Source organism: Camellia sinensis, chromosome 12 (genome assembly GCF_055761805.1).
Source record: "Camellia sinensis isolate YWXY chromosome 12, ASM5576180v1, whole genome shotgun sequence".
NCBI classification, from domain to species: Eukaryota; Viridiplantae; Streptophyta; class Magnoliopsida; order Ericales; family Theaceae; genus Camellia; species Camellia sinensis.
In genome coordinates this window covers 152,865,765-152,874,941 of record NC_138972.1, presented here as the reverse complement: position 1 = coordinate 152,874,941, position 9,177 = coordinate 152,865,765, and positions in this window count along the sequence as shown.

The window sequence follows — 9,177 nt, the reverse complement described above, 5'->3', positions numbered from 1 at the left end:
AACCGGAACTACGTGAGGCTTGATTCCCATGTTTGGGATACGTAGGCAACTTCATCATGAAGTCCAGCCCCCAACGCTTTCATAGCGTCTCAGTCCATGCAATGGTTTCGATTTCGTCCCCAAAGTCCAGCGGCCAACACCCTTCAAGGTGATTGTGTCCATATATTTGTTGTGACCGTCTTCGTTATCGCTGTGTCCAAGAGCTCGACCACCGCCAATGAAGACTGTTTTCAGACTGCTGCGGCACCACCCAAACAAAGGGCAACTTTCCGTTGCCACGAGCCGCCGTGAGCCACTATTCAAACTAGGGGCAACTTTCCGTTGCCTCCCACCCCCCTTCAAACCAGGGGCAATTTTCCATTGCCTCCGACCCGAGGTTGCGCATCTCGAAGAGTAAGTTCCATGCTTGTTGAGCATCAGCTGTTTGAAAAATAGTTTTTGAAAATTTTTACTGAGGCTGACTATTTTCTCGAAAACTATTTCATTTTCCAAAACTGGACCATTGTCTTGGACCCAAAAAGGAAAATTTTCAGTGCTTGCAGCCTGACTTGCATGCTTTTCAAATCAAAAATCGAACAAGTACGTTAATCCGACTCTCATTTTGATCAAAATTGTTTTAGTAGAAAGCAAAAACAAAAAATGGTTAAAATGATGAACTAGGGGCACAGTTAAGCCAGGCGTTCTGTCTTTCCCCCGTCATCGACGTACTTGCCAGAAGAGCACTCTGCCCACCAGAAGAAATGGCCGTGAGCTAACGGTGTTGAGCATGAACCCACACCGTTCTATTTATCCATCAATCACCCCGGGGAGGGATGGAAAATGAGAGAATAAGAATAGAGAGGTGTAAGTTGAGAGAAAAGTGAGGAAAAGGGTTTTGAGAAAAAAATTCGAGCTCGAGATCCGAGTGATGTGAGAATCACAAATCAGAAAGGGTGGGAAACAATACCCAGGTTGAACTGGCTCCTCGTGGTCCGAGGTCCCCCATCTTCGCTAACGCGTCTGTATGTCGTGTCTTTTGTTTTGTATATCTCCACCTTTGTTTTAGGTCTTTTTCGAGCGTGTCTCGTTGTGTTTAGGTCGTGTACCTTTATATTTGAGTCCTCCCCGCTGTGTTCAATTGTAGGCTCGATATCCCGGTTTGAAAAACCCTCATTCGATTTCAAAAATCATTTACACTCGGAATGCTGTGCCATTCTCTACATTTGAACGTGTTTCGACTCCAACCGGTTCCATCCTTGAGGTCCGTCCTGTTAGATTGGGCCGTTTGTTCAGAAGTTTGCCGTGTGCAGAATGAATCGAATGCTGTGTTATGGGCTGTATGCAGATTAATCCCTAACAGAGTAAGGGCTGTATGTCCAGAATCAGGCAGTGGGTTGCTTGGGTCATTTTGCTGTTGGCTGTTTAATTATCTGATTATTACAAGTGCAAGTGTTCAATTTTCAGATAACCAATCAATTTCATTTACATTGAGGTGTAACAGGGTGGAATGCGATGCAATGCATGAGACATGTAAATGTAACACTTTTTAAGTAAAAATCTGTTCATTTCATAATCTTTTTCAAGTACAAAATTTTGAAGAAAACAAAATCTGCCTGCGGCAGTACAAGGTAATCTAACTACCAACAAGAGGAAAAGTACAAAGAAGAAAAGGTAGCAAAAATCTGCATCCATGTCAAGCAACTTCGAAGGGCCGTCAGTCTGTCCTGGTCCTCTTCCTAGACGAGGGTCCAGGAGCATCATCAGCGTCGTCGCCAGAACCCGAGCTAGAACCGCCTCCGGACTCCTCCTCCGATGACTCGGACTCTGCCTCGGCCTCCGCCTCTGACTCCTCGTCATCATCATCGTCCGGGACTGGAGCTCGCGAGCTACTCCTGACATGAGTACGCCCTCCCCTGGTACGGGGAAATATCCGGCCCTCCTCATCTCTCCCCCGGGCAGGGACAGAAGGCCCAGCTGGAGCACCTCCTGCCATGGGAATCTGGAAAGGAGGCTGAAAAAGTACACAAAAGGGAAATGCATCAGTATACTGTAGACAGTTTATCAGTGCAGAATGTAGTGTATGAGTACAGTGTATGAATGCCGTGAGCAGTTTATCAGTGCAGAATACAATGCCGAGTACAGTGTATGAATGCCGTGGGCAGTTTAACAGTGCAGAATGCAGTGTATGCAGTGTGTCAGATACTGTGATATCAGTGTATCGGGTGTTATGCCGTGCATCAGGTTATGTAAAGCAGTGTATGAATGGTTTGAGGCCAGTGTTAGAAGGACATACCGGTATGCTGTAGAGGGCTAGGAGGTCAAAAGTCCGCTGAAGCATCCCCATCATCGAGGCATTCATCGCCAACGACTGACGGGTATACCCAGGGGAAGCCTGCAAAAGCGTCAGATGCATTAATATTCTATGGAATATCAAGTAAACTGAAATGAATAACCGTACAAAATACAGTAAAACATACCGGAGGTAAGTCGGGGACATCGATGAACTCGTGACCAGCCGGTGGAGGGGCGAAGGGGATCTAATAGGTCGCCCCACCTTGCCCCTGGAAAGTCAGTACAGCGGGCAGGGCGGGCCAGCCAGCTCCCCGTCCTCCCTGCACTCCGCCCCTGCCACGGACTCGGGCCCTCCTCGCAGCCCCTACTCCAACTCCCGCTCCGGCCCCAGCCGCCGATGCCACAGGCCTGGCCCCCTCTGCTCGACAACCGCTCAAAGGTCGCATCAGGTACGTCCGCACGTACTCCTGATAGTCTTCGGTACCTCTGAAGCCGGCCTCCTCCCAGCCAATGGTGTAGTCATCCATCTGCTCGCTGGTGAGCCCCTCGGTCTCCCTCATATCTGCGGGGGGGTGAACCGGGACTATCTGCTCAGGTAACCCCAGGGTCTGGCGTAAGAAACGCTCCCCCAGGTACCAAGCCCGACAGACCGGGTCCTCAAGCAAGATCCGGAAATGCGAGGTCTCCTCCGCACCAGCGAACCGATCCCGCATCGCCGCCGGCAAGGGAGCCTACGGCCGCCATGTGATCTGAAAGTGACAGACAGTTTGTTATCTACTGTTTTGGAAATATACAGTGGAAAAGCGAAGCTTAAATGAACTGTAAGTAAAACATACCTCGGCAGGGGTAATGGTATCGAAATATCGGCGGAAGAAGCCGAATGTCTCCCGTGGTCGCCGGGTGCATCTCCCGTCGAAGCGACTCGAAAATGGGACGGCCAGAGGAGTCTCCGCAACTGGCACAGGAGCGAGCCTAGGGAAGTAGGCGTAAACCCACAACTGCAAGATAAATACCAGTGCATTTATCAGTTGAAGCAGAATGAAGAATAAAGCAGAAATGGCAGAGCCGTATGTTGTGCAGTGTATTGTGTGCAGTGTACAGTGTGAGCCGTGTGCAGTCAGTGTAAAGCAGAATGTATGTGTGTGCCGCGTGCACAGTATACAGCAAGTGTAAAGCAGACTACAGTGTGTGCAGTGTATAGAGTACAGAAAGTACGAGACAGAAATGAAAAAGCGGAGAAGAAGTGTACCTCCCAAGCCCGCCAGTAGCCTCCGAGTAGCTGGCCGCTGCCGCGAGAAGTCGAGCTCATGTACCCGTAGAGAGTGGACAGAGCGGCGCCGCCCCAATCATAGTGCAGAATGTCCCGGACGTCCACCAGTGCGCTGAGAAGACAGAGAGGCACGGTGTTCGCCCGGTCGGCGAAGATGGTAGTCCCGAACAGGAACATGAGGAAGCCGCGAGCATACCTCTCCACGTCCTCCGGGGTCATCTGCGCCTCCTCCTCCAACACGGGCTGGACTCGAAACTGGACCTCGAACCAGGAGTATCGAATGAAACCTGGGCGAGCTAGGGGTGGCGCCTCCCCCAGTAGATGGACCTGAGCGGCGGTCCACTCATCCATGTCAATGTCGAAAGGGATCGGATCACCCCCACCATCTCTCCGCCAGAGCGGCAAGGAGAGGCCTACAAGTGGAGAGCCTAGAGAGTCCTCGGCAAAAGGCACCGAAACCCGCTCGATCCACGATGCGCCAGACTGCATCAGGGAGCTCACCGTACCACTCCCGAGCGCCAGTATTCCCATACCCGCGGATGGTATGGGAACCCTCCTGTAAACAGAAAGTAACAATTGCAAAACAACATTCAAAATGCAGTTTTGAAAAAGCAGATGAAGCATGTGTGCAAGTTTGACAGATTCAGGCAAATACCGGGTGTCGGTGTGCTTACAGTGAAATACGTGTGATGTGTCAGCGTGTTTGGGTGTTTCAGAACAGATATAGCATTGTGTGCAAATTTAACAGATTCAGACGAATACTGGGTGCCAGTGTGTATGCAGTAGAATACAGTGAGTGCAGTGTGTTTGAGTAATTCAGGGATAGTGCAGTGTGTGTCCCTCTACTAGTAACCACTAGCTCACCAAACAATCTCATATTATATAGCGATCCCGGTTGTCCCTCTACTATTTTGTTGTATTCCGGACTCGGTTCCATGAGGTTGGTGGTTGTGTACCTTGTTGCTATCCTTTAATTCCACCAGTGTGAGTTTTGGGATGTTTTGGGCAGGTGGATTGCAGGTTGGTTGAACCTTAGTCTCAAATCTAGTTGTCCAGGTTTTTGGTGTTACGCTCGAGCGGGTCATTCTGCGCTCGAGCGGAGTTTGGTTTTCGGTTGTCCGCTCGAGCGGGTCTTTTTGCGCTCGAGCGGGGTTTACACACTTCCAGTATTTTGTGACCCTGCAAAACTTCTGCAGGTGTGTTTTCTACGCTCGAGCGGGTTTCTTGCGCTCAAGCGGGTTGAGCTCGAGTGGGATTGTTGGCGCTCGAGCGGGTAGTTCTTTTCCTGAAAAGTTCTGGGAGATGAAAATCTGCGCTCGAGCGGACTTGCTTTTCACGCTCGAGCGGATGTGTTTTGCTTTTGTTTCTTGACGCTCGAGCAGTCATCTATGAGCTCGAGCGGGACCAGATATTTGTGCTTTACGCTCGAGCGCTCTATTCTACGCTCGAGCGGGTCGTGCGTATATAAGTTATCCGCTGGGTGATTTTAAATCACTTTTTACTTTTCTTTCTCTCTCCTACTTTTTCTAAAACCCATTTTTGAGAGCCCCTCTCTCTAGAAACTCCCTTCTCTCTAGGGTTTGATCTAGTTAGAGTGTCCTCATTCTCTTCGGCCTTTGTAAAAGTTGTGTTGATCGTCGAGGGGGTCGTTTTGATCCGAAAATCTTGGTCTTTGGAGCACTTTGGTTTTGGTCTCTTCTCCATCCGAGCTCTAACTTCGAGGTAGGGATATCCTACTCCTCTTTATGAGCTTTGTCTTTAAATTTTTGCATTTCAATATGTTGGGGGTTGTTGGGTAATTTTGAGAGAGTTTGGGCCTTTGTATAATTTTACAAAAGTTGGGGTTTTTATTTATATAAAACCTAAATGTATGTTTGGCATGAAGGAATGAAATTAATGTTGAAGCATTGATGAAAAAGGAACCGTAGGGGTTGAAATGTTAATTATGGAAAATGCCCTAATTACATTGATTGATTAATTTGTATAATTAATTGTTGGAAATGAGGGATTGAATTGCGAATGCGGAAATTGGAAAGGGAAGGGATTAGAGGGTGTAGTTGGATCATTTATCGCTCACCTAATTGAAATGTTGATTTAATATCCATTTTTGTGCAATTATTTTCTGTTTAGAAATAACTGCTTTGGGCTATCGGTGGAGGATAGTCTTGATTATTGTAGACAATGCATGATGATTAGGCAAACTAAAACTAATCGATTGAATGCGTCATAGGGTATGATGGTGGATAGAATACATTAATTTTATGTATTGATTGATTGTGTATAGAACCTTTGTGTTTATATGCATTGTGTGTAGAGGAGGAGATGGGGGATGTACTCCGCGGTTTAGGGGAAGATGGGGGATGAACCTCTAAACCGGATAGTGTTGGGAGGAGATGGGGGATGAACTCCGTAGATACAGCTCATATGCTTGTCTAGAGAAGTGAAGATACAGCTCATAGGCTTATCTTTGAGAAGTGTAGATACAGCTCATATGCTTGTCTAGTGAAGTGTGGATACAGCTAATATGCTTATTTGTTGATGTGTAATATGTTTATCTGTTGATGTGTTGACATAGCTAATATGCTTATCTATTAAATAAAGATGGAGAATGAAAAATGACATAGACTTGTATGTTATGAAATTGTGATGTGATATATGTGGATGTATCAGTGTTGACCATCTATCAATTACTAATCTTTTAGTCATTGTTCATAGTTGGTTTAGTATATTTATGCTGGGCTGTGGCTCACCCTATATGGGAACATCATTTTCAGGTACAGATAGCATGCCACCTCCAAGGACATAGCTTGGGAGACTAGAGGCGGACAGACCTTTTGTTGTCTTATTTCTTTTTGATGTATTACATGTAAATCCAAGCCAAGGGCTTAATGTGTAATTAAGTTAGTACTCTTTTTTTTTTTGTAACCAAATGTTAACTTGGAAAGTTGTAAACCCGTAGGGCATTTGCTTTTGTTGTTAACATGTAATACTTTTGTAAAGAAATACTTTGATGAATTGAAGAATGTGGATCTTATATATATAAATGCATGTTTATATTGATGGGTTAAATGTTATTTTTTTGAGGCCGTTACATATTATAATATTAGAAGATATACGGGTATAAAGATACGTATACATATACGTGAAATCATATTATGTCAAAAATCATATGATTTTATTACATAATCTCTTAAATTCAATTTATTCAATTAACCATAACAAGTTAACTTAAATAAATAAACATACGCCAATAGCTACAAGACATTCCTTTCAATTTATTCAATTACCCCATTGTCAATCGAATCAAATAATTAAACAAATTCATAATGACATCTAACAAAACATCAAATACATTTTATACAATCTTATGAGACGAATCCTTATGCCATGTCATGCTCAAAATATTTTTCTCATCTTTTGAAAATCTTGTACACAATATCAATTTGAAAACACATTAATCCAACAATTTCAATAAATATTCGAGGTGGTAAATACGACTCAGGTAATCCCTAGGCTAGTGTCTGCAAGTAGGCATATCAAGCACTACCAAATCCCCCACTTTACCGGTCTCTCACTGGAAGGCACGTGGCACCTCCTTCGCGCGCGTTTTTGGTTTTTCACCATGGACACTTAAGCCAACTTAACCAATATCAACTACACCCCTTATCCAGACTTACCAATGTACTTACCCAAAACAAAACAATAGATCTTGTTTCACAAAACAATTTCTCTTTTAAAACCATAACCTTCCAGTGCAAGATTAAAAATCAATTTTAATGTTGATTCGATAAAATGATAATGCAAAATGTACAATCATTCATATGATTCCATTTTCCATTTCCTCCACACAGTTCTCCATTGTGATCAATTTCCATATCTCTATCAATGTAATATCATAATACAATCCCAAGAGATAACATAATAATGTCAACATTCATGTATTTACCACATGTAAATCAACAACTTCCAACTTAGTCTTTTGAAGACAATTCAACAATATTCTTTATACACAACAAACTTCCAAAATCAAACATTTTCTTACCTTTCCAAGGATCTCCTCATTTAAATACCAACATGGTAATTCTCTACCGGTTACCAAAGCCAAAACTTCTAAACAATAGGTTCATCGACTTCTAACTCACATACTTTATCAATGAAATCTAATCACAATCTTTCGAAAATTCAGCACCATCCCAAGCATTAAATAGAATCAAATTCCCATGTAACGCCCCAAAAATATAAACCATTTCAATACAATAATAATAATCATGGTTCACAAGAGACGCCGAAAAGATATGTTCAACATGTTCCATTACATAACTCCAATGTTTATACAAAAGTAATCTCACATGCAATTATACATTCATTGAAAACTAGTACATGAATCTATAGCATGTAAAATCATTTAACCAAAATGAATAAAGGCCCTCAAGGGCTTACAAGTTCCAAGGCATAGCCCGGTTACACAAAATGGTCCCTCGGACCCATACATGTTTAGCCCTTGGCTTTACAAAAATTTACAACCTCAACAAAGAGCCTTGTGCTCTCAAAACACATTCCCACGCCCTAATTTGGCGGGTTCACCACGTCCTTTCTGCACCAAAACCCATAGGGGTGAGCATAAAGCCCAGTAGAGAACCCTTAACAAAGTATATACATTTATGCAAGATTTCCAATATTAAATGCAAATGCAAATGCAAATGCCATGCAATGCCATTTTAAAGAAAAATTTCATTTCATACTCTTCTTGAAAATCACCATGTTTCAACAACAGTTTGCAATCTCAACAAATTTCAAAACTTCCAATTTTAAACAATAGGGGCGGTAAATACGAACAGGTAATCCCTAGGTTGGTGCCTGGAAGTAGGCTCAACGAGCACTACCAATAACCCCACTTTACCGGTTGCTAATCGAGAGGGAAGTGGTACCTCCTCCGCGCATGTTTTCGGTCTTTCACCCCGGACACTCAGGCCAACTTATCAAATTCATCTACACCTCCTAACCAGACTTACCAACGTATTTACCCCATAACATTTCCATAATTTCAATCACAATGATTCATTCTCAATGAAAATTCCATTTCTCAAACCAATTTTTCATGACATGCAAGGTTAGAAATGCCAATGCAACAATTATCCATACAACTTTGTGTTTCTCTACGTTGATCATAACTACAACAAATTTTCCATAAAGGTTCAAAATCTTCGTTTTCTCCTTTCCATGCTATTCCATCAAATAGCCAAAAGTTACCATCATTGCCCATTTATAACAATGTAACCATAACTCATACACTTTCAACATTTTAATCATTTCAAAGCTATAGCATTATGTTGATATCAACTTCCAATCTCAATGATTTTCATATGTTAATAAATTCTCCATCAACGTATATACAAAACATTTTTATAAAACAAAACATTTCCCGTTCTCTTTACCTACCATGGCACACAACAATATACAGATATAAAAAGAAAAACTATATATATGTATACACACATGTAATCATCAAACATGTGCCCTCATCTTCCCCCCCCCCAATTTTTTGTAGGGAAAATCCCCAAATTCTAGGTTTTTTCACAAATCCTAACATCTCCTCATTTTCTTTTCAACCCCTCACTTTATACCTCAATCTCAAC